The 15,127-nt window shown below is 45.8% G+C and overlaps 1 long non-coding RNA gene and 1 pseudogene across 1 annotated transcript in view; both read right to left on the reverse strand.

The window, feature by feature from the left end:
• Nucleotides 1–13,524, reverse strand: part of LOC137633640 (uncharacterized) — a 100,929-nt gene extending 87,405 nt beyond the window's left edge. The window contains exons 1-2 of the long non-coding RNA XR_011042327.1: nt 13,427–13,524; nt 8,930–9,092 (exon numbers count right to left, since the gene is read on the reverse strand). This is a non-coding gene — a long non-coding RNA (uncharacterized lncRNA). The remainder of the gene's footprint in view (nt 1–8,929; nt 9,093–13,426) is intronic.
• Nucleotides 4,053–4,171, reverse strand: LOC137634039 (5S ribosomal RNA; annotated as a pseudogene).
• Nucleotides 13,525–15,127: the final 1,603 nt, after the last annotated feature.

Below are 15,127 nucleotides of genomic sequence, written 5' to 3' on the forward strand. Positions count from 1 at the left end.
TGCATCCCATCCAATGACTCAGCAAAAGGCAAAGTAGAATACTGGTAGATGATATCGGAAAGGATGAGGTGATAGGGGAAGTTGAGCGAATACACGTTGGATAGTGGAAAAGGCTTTCACTCTTTGTCCCCACCACCTGAGATCCTGCTCTGTACCAGAAGGAGAAGGAAGAGCCAAAACCTCTTCCTGTAGGGGATGGTAACATGCGTACAATGTGGAATCTCGATGATCGTAAGGGCTCTGCGAGTGGTATGTGAAGTCACCTGTTTCTAATTAAGCACAAGGAAAAGTAGGGAGGTCCAATTTCATTGCTCAGTCTTGATGCTGGGGTGGGGTGAAACTTGTGATTTAATTGGACTTGGTACATAAGAAGATCTTGATACATCATCTCTACGATGAGAAGCCCGAGAAAGGTGCCTTGTGTCTCGAACATTACGACCACTGAAACATATGCTCAAGGAGTTCAAGCATGTGGTGTTTTAATGCATGATGTCCTATCGAGTGGAGACCAAACATATGTAGACCATCGAGGACATGTATCCTTGGTGTGCATGGGACCCAGGTGCCAGGAGGTTCGGTCAGCAGGTGACCAGTGAGGAAAAGGTCAACGATGACATTCTGTCAACGTCATCATGTTCCTTGTCAACATCATCATGCTCATGTTTGTCGATTGTAGACACTGACCGCATGAATTATAGATGCATGTGGATCATGGTGTATGTGTGTATCACAAGAGCAAGTGGAGCACACGTGTGTGTGAACGGCAGTAAATTAAGAGCATGTATAGGTGGAGCCCTGCATACGAGTAGAGCCTGTGTGTGCGTGCATGGACACTGGGAACACGGAGAAAATGCACATGGAATCCTTGTGTGCGGAATACTTTCGTGCGTGGAACCGTTAGGCATGGAGAGCAGTCGCTGTGGTAGTGACAAAATTCTGCTTACATCCTAATACTGCTAGTATTAGAAGTTTAATCTCAACAATCCATACTAGTTGTAAACAAAGTGGGACCAAAGTGGCTTGTTGGGTGAAAGGGGCTCGCCCACCATCCTCCAGCTAACTACTGCCACCTCGTTAAGTTCTAGTACACTTGTCCAGCTTTGCTTAAAGCATACTTTCATCAAAGGACATAGGCTTATATTCGAGTGAGAACAAATATATTTTATAGATCTGAAGTTGAAATTACTGTAATTAAAGCTTTGTGGGATTAATAATATAAAAATGACAATCTTCCAAAGTAATATGACAAATTCGGAGATAATTTGTATTTTTCCTAACCATACAAACCTTAGCTATTTACATAGGGTTTACTTTCTGCCTAGCTGAAATGACGAGCCATTAGAATTTAACGAGGGTGTATTACCCCCGCGCTAGTTAGCAAGTGGGTAGGGGAGTGGTAGCTAGCTACCCCTCCTCCCCTCACACACCGGTGAACTTCTTCACTTCACTTAGAGGTAGGACTTGCTTTGGGGGACAGGGCTGGCAGGCAAATATGTGTAAATAGCTAAGGTTTGTATGGTTAGGAAAAATACAAATTATCTCCGAATTTGTCATTTATTCCGTAACCGAAATACAAACCACGCTATTTACATAGGGTGACTTACCCTTAGGAAGGGTGGAAAGTCCCCAGCCTTACTGGCTTTGGCTTTACCCGGGGACTCAAAATCCGAGTTAGTCGCACTCGAGAAAAGGAGTCCCTGCACCTCACAAGTTCCTTGCTCCGCAAGGAAACGTGTGGCCTACATAAGCTTGTGTGTGAAGGAAGAAGTGTGACCCGTCCTAAGCAGTTGACCTGGAGTTCCAGAAGGAACTCTGGGTTAGGACGTTCCCAATACCACCTCGTCAGGGTATGGGGGACGCGACAGTATTGACTCAATACTCGGAATACAAGGAAGCATGGTTTACCTGCAGAGGTTTGAGGTCAGCTATGCAGAGACCAGGATGCTGCTTCCCAGTAGAGGGGATGATGAAGAAAGAAGTAAGGGCCAGACATACTTATTTCGTTCATGCAGACTAAAACCTGATAACAATGCCCTTAACCTTCTGCTACCTGTCCAAAAAGGAGCCTGAGGTTAGACCAGCTGTTGTGTAGCCACCACAGAGCGATAGAAACATATCGATACTCCTGTGGGTCACGTCCTGCAGGAAGCAGGCTGCGAAGGTCATTAGACGCTTCCAGACTCCAGCTTGTAGCACCTGCGTCACAGAGTAGTATTACTCGAAGGCGAGGGACGTTGCGATGTATCCGACATCGTACTGTAGGGCGACGTGACGGGGGAGGGTCTGGATTCAGGTCGAGATGAATGTCCTTGAGTCCGAGCTGGTGACTCTCCCCTGTGTCCTTCTTGTGCTCCCAACCCAGCTGCACGTGAGGACAAACTGCAGCTGTTCCCAAAGATAACCCCTCGATTCCTTTACTGGCAAGAAGGAGAAGGTTTGGGTCATCTGATACAGAATGGTGACTCGGAATCTTGAAGGAATTGGACCGAAGGGCCGGGACCCCAAGATTCTGAGTCTAGCTTACACACTGGCTGAGGCCAGAGTGAGCAGGAGCCCCAAGACGGAATACGATCAGAGGCCTGACGTAACGGGTCTTGAGAAGATCTCTTAACGGACTAAAAAGTCCGAACCATGCTCCATGTTGGAGGTCTCACTCCGACTGGGGGCAGGGACATTCGCAGCTTCACATGAGCGAGTAAAGGTCCAGCGGGAAGGAAAAAGTTTATTCCTTTCAGCCTGAAGGCCAGGGAAAGGCTGAGCGACAGGCTTCACTGCCGAGAGCAGAAAGGAGTTTCCTCCCGCCGAAAAGCAATAAGTTCGTTATTGCTGGAGAAGAGGCCTCAAGGGAAGAGGTATCTCTCCCATGACACCAACCACAGAAGACTCTCCACTTCGCCTGGTAGACCCCTGCGGATGACTATCGCAGATGACGCGACCTCCACCCCGCGACTGTAGCGGGTTGTCTCTTCTTGAGGAGGAGGCGTAGTGTCTCCAGGCGTGAAGCCGAAGCGATGCCCCGGCTTGTGAAAGATGTTGCAGTATGGTTGTTTGAGTAGCCTGTGCCGTGGGAGAAGCTCTCCCGGGAGTTCCGTCAGGGGGAGCAGAGGGTCCGGAAACCGTTCCGCGTATAGTCCCAGTGGAGCTCTCAGGGCCATCGAAAGGTTGACAGACAACCTGGTCTTGTTGAGACCCATTCTCAACAGACAACAAAGGAGGGAAAACGCAGGCGTCGATGTTGTCCCACCATCACCGGAATGCATCTTGCTAAAGAGTCTTGGGTCTGAGACTGGATGGAAGAACAGCGGAAGCTTGAAGTTCCAAGCTGTCGCGATCAGGTCCCCCGGGCCAGGACTTGCTGGTTACTAAAGGCCAAAGACCCCCAGGTAGACTCTATCTGCGAGGCTTTGCTCAGATAGTCGGAGAGAACATTCCTCTGCCCGGAATGAGCGAGCCGATAGTGGTATTGAGAGGATCTCAAATCATCTCAGTATCTCTACTGCAAGATGCGAAGGTATGAAAATGCGTCCCTTGCTGGTTGGAATACGCCAGTACCATTAAGTCGTCGCGCACGGAGCGACTCGGCAGGAGCTGAAGGATCTGTAGAGGGGCCAGACTACGGCCCCTAAGCCTGCCTGAATGATGGAGAGGTATCCTTCAGGTCCTCACCATAAGCCTGAACCGGAACAAGCCCCCCCCCCCCCCCTTTTCTTTGACGAGTCCGGGAACAGCATCAAAAATGTGGGGAAAGGACGAGAATATCCACTCCCATCAAGAGGTTCCATAGTTCAACACCCATTGCAGGTCTAAACGTTCCGCTGGTCCCATAGGGGCCAGAAGGTCCGGTTAATCGTTGCTTTGAAACCACCGGAACTTGGGCCGCCCCACAGGGAACTTATCCTGAGGCGACCGTTCGGGACTTTAGCCGGGTCAATGAGGAAAAGAGACCTAGGAAACGTTCCAAGGTAGGGCTGAAAGCTCTGCTTGACTGAGAACAGGTACTGCGACTCTCCTCAGCCTTGCCACAGTCAACTGAAGGGAAGGCTCGGAGGAGGAGGCAACAGCATCTGGCGTCCCCAGGCGGTCACCCATCCAAGTACCAACCAGACCCGACGTTGCTTAACCTTGCTGGACGGACGAGAAGCGGTGTTTCCAACGTGGTAAGGCCGTTAACTCAATATCATGGCTAGGTACTCCAGATGTTGAGGCAGAAGAAGAGAAGGCTCCTAGCAAAATACCATGAACCCCCACTCATGGTAAGCATCCGGAAGCTTGTCCCGGCGCTGAAGAAGGTCGAACCCGAGCCTACCGGAGTTGACCAGACCTCCAAAAGGCGAAGGAGGCGGAAGCCTGCTCTTGAGCGGCCATGAGGAAAGCAGGGAGAGTTCTCTGGGGAAAAAACTGCTATGCCACGGCGGGATCGCCACACTGCATCTTAAGCAGGAATACCTGCAGTCTAGGCTGAATTCCACGAGCTTCCTGGAAGATGGATGGAATGGAAACTGAAAGTACCCGTCCTTCCGATCCAGGGCCTAAGGAGTCCTGCCGCCTCGTTACCAGTCTGATCGATGCTGCTGTTCCACGCTGGACGAAGTTTGTTCGACAAACTTGATCAGAGCTGAGAGGTCGACTACGGAATTCCCGTCTCAGATGCTTTCCTACGAGAAAGGATTGACTGAAGAAGCCGGGGGGTGAAGCCGTCGACGACCCTATGGAGGACCTACTCCTAAGGCATGGATCATTCTACCCAAACGGGCAAAACTCTTGCCGACCCCATGGCATAGAGGTTCAGTGACACTGAATTCGCTGACAGAGACGGAGAGATGGTAAGAGCGAGGCGCGATATCCTTGGCTGATCACGGAGATCGTGCAGGAATCGGCATCGGGAAGCTGTTATCCGGATGAGTAACCCTAGGCATCCTCCCAGCGTGAGACCTGCAAGGGGGGGTTGCCAATCCTAGAGTTCGTGAACTCTGCCGCTCCCTCTAGGATTATGCCCCCCCGGGAGAGCCTCCCGTGCTACCTGTTCCTGACAGGAGGGGACTGCTATTGGACACCTCGTCTTAGCTGCCATAGCCGGTCCGATAACTTAGGCCGACGAGGCTGAAAGAAAGAGGCGCTGGAGGCCTATAGGGTCTGGAAGAAAGCGCCTTGGAGGAGAGAAAACGGAAGTCGACTTCCTCCGCACAACCCCTGTCCATGTCTCTGTCCTTGGGCACAAACAAGCTCTTCCCAAGGATGGAAGTGTCTGAGCTTGTCGACATCCACGGATGAGACACCCGAGAGGAAGCCCTCGGTCATTGCGTCTAGATGGTCCAACATCGAGCTTGCCCGCAAGTTCTAAACTTGGCGACGAAACGCCAAGGTGCTTGAGCCCGAGAGGAGGAAAGTACCCATGATCTTCCTGGAGCTTCCTTGTACAAAACCTCGGGTCGCCACCGAGGAGGGAAAGGACCTGGTAAGCCCCTTTCACGATACGGAGAAGACGAAGGGGTAAACCAGTAACCCCTTGGCCGACGGAGAAATCTCGAACGGAAAGCTCCCTGGCAAAACCCTTCCAGGGAATGACGAGGAAGGGCTAACCCAGGTTCTGGAAAGAAGAATGTTGCTCAGACCTCCCTGAAGATTCTTCCTGCTCCTGCATGTGCCATGCTCTGCGTTTACGGGGTGAGGACCGTGTTCTGGAAATACGCTCCAGAAGACTCGCCAGGCTGGCCATGTTGCGAAACCCCGACGGGAATCGCGGTCGCAATCACCCTGGCGCTCGCGCGATGGTAAATCAATGGTTTGCGCGTGGCCGAACGTGGAAGCGCCCATGTGCGGGCACGCAGGAGCGCAAAACGAAAGTGCGCGAAGGAGCGCAGAAGGAGGGCGAGCGTGGTAGGAAGGGCGAGAGCTGGTGGTCGGCGAGCGATGACCCGTAGGCGAGCAATGGAAACTGCAGGAAACAAGCCGACGTTCGCACGATGGAACACCGTCGGTCCGCGCGACGGAACACCGTCGGTCCGCGCGATGGAATACCGTTGGTTCGCACGCAGGCGAACATTGAAGCGCATGTGCGCGAGCGCGCATGAGCGTAGCCGCGCGGGCACGTGGGCGTGCGGTCTCGCGGTCTCGTGGGCACGTGGGCGTGCGGTCTCGCGGTCTCGCGGGCACGTGGGCGTGCGGGTTAGCGCAGGCGGTCGGGAGACCGATGGCGCGTTGACGAGCGATGGCGCGTTTTGGCGAGTGAAGGCGCGTCAGCAAGCGGCGGCGCGTTGGCGAGCGGTGGTGCGTTAACAAAACGCTAGCGCGCAGGCAAAGAATCGCGCGGGCGCGTAGGCGATCGCTAACGCGTAAGAGACTAGGGATGGTTAGCGCGCATCGCGCTAACAGAAGGCGCGCAGGTGCATCAGGAAGGTGAGCGCTGAAGCAAGCTGTTAATCAGGCGATCCTGGACGGTCAGAAATAACCGTTGGCGCCCATTGGTGCGTGGCAGAAAAGGGCGCCCAGATGTGCGCTGGCGATTGAAGAAAGCTGGCGCACAGAAGGACAGAAGTAAAGGTGAGCGCTGGCGAGCAGGAGGAAGATCTACGGCAAGACTCAGCTACCGGAGATCGTGGTCCACAGCAGGCGAGCGCTTGATCACTACTGATGGTGTCCAGGGGTACTGACACGCGTGGCAGATCGATGGCGATCGTTGACGCGTAGGAGATCGCTGACGAGCAGGCGAACGTTGACGCGTCTGTGGTCGCTGGCGAGCAGAAGGCAACGCGTGGAATCCTGTGCGTAGAAGAAGAGTCCTTGTCCAAGACCTGAACCGAGGTTTTAGATCGCGAGGGCGAACGTGGGCGCACAGGGCGCGTAACAGGAACCAACAGGAACAGCAGAGACGATCATCAGGAGAGCGCTGACGAACAGGAGAGCGCTGGCGAACAGAAGAGCGCTAGCGATCAGGAAAACGCTGATGAGCAGGAGAGTGCCTGTGCGCTAACACTGAGCAGGAGAGAACACTGCAGAAGGGCACGCAGGGGAACCCTGACACGCAAGGGAAGCACCCCCGTGGGAGGCAACCCTTTGCCCCGAAGGGATCGTTGTCCGTCGGGAGACTGATGTCCGTCGCAAGACCGTTGCCCGTCGGAAGACGAGGTCAGACTGCTGTCCATCTGCACCAGGGGCAGAAGATCAAGAAGAAGGAGTTGTAGGCTGCATACGGAGATTCAAAAAGGCGCCTCTTAGCACCCTTATAGGGAGATGGGAGGCCCTTACGACGTAGCGGACGGAGAGCCTTACGGCGAAGGCGGCCAACAGCAACAACAGCAGAAGAGTCCTCCGAAGAGGAGGCTCTATGAGTGTACTCTCTCGCGAACGAAAGAGAAACACTTCGTAGAAGAGACGGGTCAGCCAGTGACCTAAAAAGAGCAATCATCCAAAGAAGGGCTCCTGCAGTTGCCCAGGCTCCTGAGCGTAACTGCAGGTGCGACCACTCAGCACCAAGAGCATAGTCGCATGAAAAAAAGACAAGAGAAGAACCCCCCAAAGGGGAAAAACTCAAGCCTGGACAGGAAAACTTCCCTCGGAAGGAAAGTTACCCACCCAAGGAGGCGAGCCTCCTGAGTGTTCTAAAATGAACTGGAGAGCTGTCAATCGTCACAGGAGTACTTCCAGGAGAAGGAGACATCCTGACGAAGATCTATAGGGGAGGCAGCAACAGCCGAATCCCCAGGCCTCAACAAGACAGCTCACTCCGATTACAGAAACGAACTAGATCGGTAACTGTGAAAAATAAAAACAAAAATCATTAGTTAACATTCATTCCCCCGGGAAGGCTCCGAAGAGGAATCCCGAGGGAAAGGAACAAGAATTACACAACAGGCACGTGCCCTCACAACCACTTACACTCACGGAAGGAGAGCTGTAACCAACACAGAATTATAACAATTATAATTATGTAACTATGTAATTATGTAATTTAAAAATGAATGAACACTAAAGAAAGAACGAAAACCCCGAAAGGAATCGTTCTACAAAGCTGAAAAATCAACAAATACAATTAGATTCATAAACTAATTGAAACAAAACGTACGGCGTAGCAACCCCACCCACACGGGAAGGAAGCTACTCAGACGTAGTAAAAGTAATGTAGTAAAAGGGTGAACGACCTCAAAGAGAGAGAGAGAGAAAGACCGAAGTCAAACTCGATCGCGACCCATGAAATTACACCATGGTGGCCTAACTGCCGAGGGCTCCACGGAGATATCGTACTCTACACACACAAGCACAAACTCTGAAAAGGAACCTTACTGATTTCTATACTCAAATATATACATAAACATGAGAAAATGTTTACATATATATTGAGTAAAAGAAAAGTAAGTGATTAAGAAAAGACAAAACAAACAATGGCTGCCAAGCGAGGACAAAGACAGAGACGTCTGTCCATGTCCGAGCCAAAAGTGAAGTGAAGCAGTTCACCGGTGTGTGAGGGGGGGAGGGGTAGCTAGCTACCACTCCCCTAACCCCCTGCTACCTAGTGCGGGGGTAATACTCCCTTGTTAAATTCTAATGGCTCGCCATTTCAGCTACGCTAAAAGGTAAACCCAATGTAAATAGCGTGGTTTGTATTTCGGTTACGGAACAAAGTATTATTCAAATGGCTAGTCTTGGCGGGAGAGAGCGGGGCAACGTCCATCTGCTACCGAGCCAGAAAGCAAAATGGTTGCTCAGCAAAGGTGTGTGAGTGAGCATGTTAGCCAGCTACCCCTACCACTAACTAGTGGTTGGGGTGGTTTTCCCTGGCTAAAGTTATCATAGCTCGTCTTTCGGCGAATTCCCCTATAAATAGCGGAGGGTTTGTATTCAGTGACAGAACAACTGACTTTCGATAAAACTGTGATAAGGTTGAAATACCTTTTCCATGAACTATTAGATTTATGTGAAGGGCTGAAGGTACCTTTTCCTTGAAGCTTCTCTTCACACAGACCTTTCTGTCCTCCACCTCATAGACGTCCCCTCATTGATGCATCCGCCTCCCATCTGACCTGAGGCGACAAAACGTGACGTGCCTAGAGCTTTGCATATGGCGTCGTACATCTCCGATGTCATGGCAAAAGGTCCTGAAATTGTCAAATGGAATATTAGTGCGTAATAATACAGTACAGTTATCAATAACATACAATGTATAAAATATAGTAATGCATCTAAACACATACCAGATCTATGTATATGCATAATGTATATCTATCTTCAGAGTAAAATTTTTAATCAATATCATCTATAAAATAGCCGCGATCTAAGACAGTCTAATGGGTTTTCAGTTTATTTGCTGTTGAAATTAAGATCAATTTCAGTGAAAGCACATTACACTATTTACTACAGGAAGAACTATATGATCAAAATGTTGTCACGTCCGTAACTCCAATTTTACCGCTTTTTCTCTGATCCAAGCTCGCTTCGCTAGTGATTAAACACGATCTCATTGCTCAAATGTTCTGGCAGGCGGAACGTATTGCTATTGGCATCAGCCCATGGGCTAGTATTTCGGGGTTATCAATTATATAAGTTAGATTTGATTCCCTCGATAATCATAACCCAGCGATTCATGGTTATCGGTTTAAATGAACGTAATAATTATCTATTAAAATTTGCTTGAAATTACTGAAATAGTTTTGGGAAAATTTTGTTAATGGAAAATAAAACCGGTTTCATTATAGTGTATTACAGGGCAATGTAATCTAGGAAAGCAACTAATTTTTCTTATAGAAAAAATTACGCTCTCTTCGAAAATGACACTTATTCCCGTCGCAAATGAATAGTTTCAGAAATATATATACATCTATATCCTCCGATAATGGGGGACCCCAGTGGGAACTCGGGGTTTAGGGTGGGGAAAACATACTGGGGAATCGATATATAAACGTAAAACAAACCTTTTCTTCTCTATACATTACCTTCTTGAAATTATAATAATCGGAGGAAAATACAAAACAGTATATCTGGATAAACTTTGGAGGTGCCGTTGCAAAGATTGTGTCATGAAAAAATACAGTAACCAGTGCTGCCAATGTCTGATGTAGATCAAATGTTAACATTCCATGCTAACATTAGCACCAGTACGTTCGTTCGTTCGTGCATACCAGTTTCGCCCTGCGCAGAAACCCCTCCCCCCTGCGCAGAAGCTTTTTCCCATTTTACCATCCTATTCCTTTTAAAATCATCTCATTTTATATTCCCATTCAATATTATTTATCATTCATTCTATTTTATATTCCTAAATTGGGTTTATTTTGTTTTGTTATTTCCTTTTCACTGCCCGGTTTCCCATAAATTCTTCCTCTGGACTAGTTTCCCTATCCAGTTCATTCATGGTAAAACCATCTCATTTTATATTTCCTTTCAACATTATTTATCATTCATTCCATTTTACTTTCCTATATTGTTTTTATTTCCTTTTCACTCCCCAGTTTCACATAAATACTTTCCCTGGACTAGTTTCCCTACCCAGTTCATTTATGTTTACCCACTAGACTCCCTAATTTTTCTGTTAACCAATCAGGAACCGATTCGTATTCAAAGTTTACACAAGGGGATTGACAACTGATATTTCCCTACCCACTTCCTTTGTCTCTTTAAGTGGACTGTTTATTCCTCTTCCACGAAGCCCTTTTCCTTTGTAACCTTTGAACTACAGTAGTCAGGTGTCCGACATTTCGAGTGAGATTTATTTTTTCGTATTTTACGATGGAGGAAATTATAGATACTTGTAACGGCTGCAGTATTCCGTAGCTAAAAGCATTTGCTAAATTTCATGGTGATTTTTGTGATTCTTCTGCCAATGTTGATATTTTCCTGAAAACACAATGTAATTCCTCAACGCTTGCAGTGCCCAAAGTGTCGTTCCCCCCTATCTTACAGGAAAGATATTCACGTGTTTTATTGCAATACCAAATCCGCCATACCTAAAACCAAAAAGAAACGTCGTTGTGGTTATACCGTTACTTCCTATAAAGGTACATTTTTGGGAAAAAGTCGTCTACCCCCATGGAAGACTCCCGTGACCCGCAAGTTTCGTCGTCTTCTTCGTAAAGGTAAGGAGAATTTTACCGTTTTCAGTAAATACCTGAGGTTTGTGACCTGTCATACAACTAGGATAGGTTAGGTGGGTTTGTTAGGTTCTGTGCCCTTTTTGTACTTTTTATATATTGAGTAAAACTTATATGGAGAAATTATTCATTGCTATCGTTAGTAATGTCATCGTGCCGTTGGTAACTCTGTGTACCATACGTCAACGTTGGTAACACTGTGTATTATTGGTAACGTTGCTAATGTTATCGTTCGCAGTACATTCGTTTAAGAGGAGAGACACCGTTGAAGAAATGCTTATATTTAAATATTTTAACACAACATATATGACATTAGTGATTATATTTAACCCTTTTAACAGAAAATATATGTTTTCCTGTAGGAAATAACATGATCTAACCTGTTTTCACCTTCATTTCATCCGTAATAACAGCAACCTATTCGGCAACTTAAAGTTAGCCGAATTGGTTGATCTGTTTGTTTCCGATTGAAATGAACATCAAATTCAGTTAAATCACGTTATTTACTATAGGAAAACATATTTTCTGTTCGAAATCTCACCCTGTAATACAATACAAAATTACCGTTTTCTTTATTCACTTGTTTACCTACCTTTTGAATTGTCCCATTGGTTAATGTCTAGGAGAGGGCCGCATGAAGATATCACTGATATTCAATTTATTTTTACTAGAATATGTAGGAATGAATGTATGTATATAATGGTATACTAGTGAGATAATTTAGTGAAAATCATTAATAGTCGAAATATCGACGATCAAACTCACGCTACTCTTGTCCTCCTCTCAGATTTTTCTAAGTCTGTTGTTATTGTTGACTGTGTCTTATTTTTGCTCAAATGAGCCCTGTAACCACTATAATCCGCAGACAAACTAGTCCACTATGACGTCTTCACGTTTAGCCAATCACAGTGCGACAATACATTTTCTTTCCCAATGACGTCTTCACGTTTGGCCAATCACAGTGCGACAATACATTTTCTTTCCCAATGACGTCTTCACGTTTGGCCAATCACAGTGCGACAATACATTTTCTTTCCCAATGACGTCTTCACGTTTGGCCAATCACAGTGCGACAATACATTTTCTTTCCCAATGACGTCTTCACGTTTGGCCAATCACAGTGCGACAATACATTTTCTTACCCATCACAGTGCGACAATACATTATCTTACCCAGCCATTTTATTTCGTTCCTAGACATCGAGGCCGTAGCAAGCACGTCATCTGATATTGCACAAGAAGTTGAAATTCCATCTTCTTGTCCTGACTGTTTCCTAAGTTACAATGAAATTGTTCTTACTTATTCAGGGTTATATTGAAAAACTAGTGGATTTGTGCCAGAGACACAATTTCATTTTACAAAATAAAAATTGTCCTGCATGTCAAGGAACCTTCGCAACGGCTTCACGTTTTCCTCAAAGCAGCAGCACATCTTTATCAACCAACAGGTTAAGGTAAGCTTCATTAATTTATGGAGTATATTATAATGGTAATAGTATAACGATGTATACGGCAGTACTATCACTTTGGATTTGGTTTGATGGATGTGTTAGGTAGTGTCCTTAAGGGGGGGATACAGGGCTATTAGGCTAGGTTAGGTGGGTGTATTAGGTTCGGTGGTGCCCTGAAAATCACTGTGGCCTTAAGGGGGGGTCGCAGGGGGGGCAAATCACCCCCCGGTAGGCCTAGGTAGGGGTACAGGCCCCCCAGGGTAGGTTAGTTGGTTGTATTAGGTTCGGTAGTGCCCCAAAAAATCACTTTTCTCCTCCTCCCCCCACCCAAAAACCCCGCTTCCCACTGGGGTCCCCCATAATTGTAGTAGTAGGTTTATGCTTACATTTTGTGTGTAAGAGTTAAGTCTTAGTTTCTTTTTTATTCATTTCCTCATGTTTCGATGCACTGTGCAACAATAATCTGGTTGTTTTTTGCCGTTTTTCGTCGTTAATACTTGAAAAACGGGTGCGGCCTTCTCCTAGACATTTACCGAGATCTAATAGATTATGTAAGTCCCAATGTCCTAATTAATATTGTACTAAACTACAATATAAAAAACCCAATAGGGAACAAAATACGCAGGGTTAAAGTGAAAATTGAATTTTGTACAATTTTGTGAATTAGCAACCTCCATTCGGTTAGTCACTCCTATACATTGCATGAAATGACCAAGCAATATTAATAACTAAGCACAGGTGCTGTTGTGGACCAATGGACGCCATACAACAAAACTTGCATAGGGTCACCGTATGGGATTCAGGTGGTCCTGTCATAAATTGAACTCGTACATTAGAAAACATAATTACGTAATAACAAAAACAACAATTATAAGATTAATTTGTAATACAAACTTACTTTGGTACATAATAAAGGAGGAATTGACGAAGAATTGACGAAAATCGAAGAATTAACTTGGGGGAGATTCGAGTAGTCCGGCATGACTGTTTGTTTACATTGGCACAGTGGTGCCAGATGAGTTAGTCTAAAAATCCCCAAACTCATGATGAAAAATCCCCAAAACAACCCAAAAATTCCATTTCCACATATATATATATTATTTTCTGATCCTGTAACCTTATACTATTATATAAATTACTCACTTCATATGAGTGCAAGCAAACTAATTACAACATATATAGGCTAAAGGTTTACTCATCTAGGGCTAAATCTCCATATCTGGCAACACTGGCCTTGGCTTAGCTGGCCAAAGCAGCTTGCTCAACGAAAATCCCTAGACTCAAAATTTTCCCCAAATCTGAGCAAATTTCCCCATTTTATTCGTCAATACGAATTAAAATAAGCGCTACATATACATCGGCATCTTCCTATAATATACTATATTTTGTATTTTCTTTCATAGATAGTATTCTTTTCAACCAAAAACGTTAGAATTTAGATTACAACAGATAATTAGAACAATCTGAACTACAAGATTTTTCCCAAGATTCACTAGAAATTCCTTATTTTGGGACAATTTCCTTAAAAGTAGGGGTCCCTTGTGCGACGTATTTCTTGTGCATTCCAGGTTCGATGCAACGGCTCCTCTGATAATCAAAAGAGATTTAAGTCTTTATCTTTCTTTTAGTTTCTTTTGTCTTTATCTTAAGATCGTCTTTAATAAACTCTCTCTCTCTCTCTCTCTCTCTCTCTCTCTCTCTCTCTCTCTCTCTCTCTCTCTCTCTCTCTCTCTCTAAATTCTTCACTTTTCTTATTTCAAAAGTTTACCTGAAATCATTCCTCTTAACAAAAATTATTAATAATAAATAGTTACTTCAACTTCCTCTTCCAAAAGTTTAGAGAGAGAGAGAGAGAGAGAGAGAGAGAGAGAGAGAGAGAGAGAGAGAGAGAGAGAGGAGAGAGAGAGAGAGAGAGAGAAAGAGAGAGAGAGAGATGAACACCAAAGAAGCACATACGAACAACTGTCACAAGAGTTCTCGTTTATGAAATGTTCGAGTTGTCTTGATGTCGGCGACTTCGTTTGTAATAAATCTAATGGTTGTTATAATAAGTAAAATACTATAAAATGTTATAAATCCTAACTTTAAATAAGGAATTTAGGCTTTTAGTGTAGGCCTATAAGTGCTTATAATAAGCCTAAAAAGTTCAATTTGATAACTAATTATGAGAAGTCGAAGTCATATAATAAGACATTCGAACACGAAAAAGATTTATTTAGCGAATATTGTAAATTAAGAATTTCATTCGTAAAACTAGACCTACGCCATTGTTTTTATGTAAATTTTCTCTAATATTTGAACAAAATTTACATAAATTTGTAAGATTCCTCTTGACCTGAGAAAATATTTATGTATCTGGCAGTTAGTAAACTGTAGTTGGTCGCAGTCAAGGCCAGATGAGACATGTAGGTGTAGCAACCTCATCCCTCGTTCTGTGTCTAAGATTATTATACATTTGGCAATAAGTTTCGATGAGGACGAGCTGTGATTGGCTGAATTGAAATGGAGGTCTGTGATTGGTTGATTCGAAATGGGTGGAAGGTATAAATAGGAGGAGCCAAGCAGTTGGCACTCAGTAGAGGGGGAGGGGAGGGTGGGG

Source organism: Palaemon carinicauda, chromosome 43 (genome assembly GCF_036898095.1).
Source record: "Palaemon carinicauda isolate YSFRI2023 chromosome 43, ASM3689809v2, whole genome shotgun sequence".
Taxonomy (NCBI): Eukaryota; Metazoa; Arthropoda; class Malacostraca; order Decapoda; family Palaemonidae; genus Palaemon; species Palaemon carinicauda.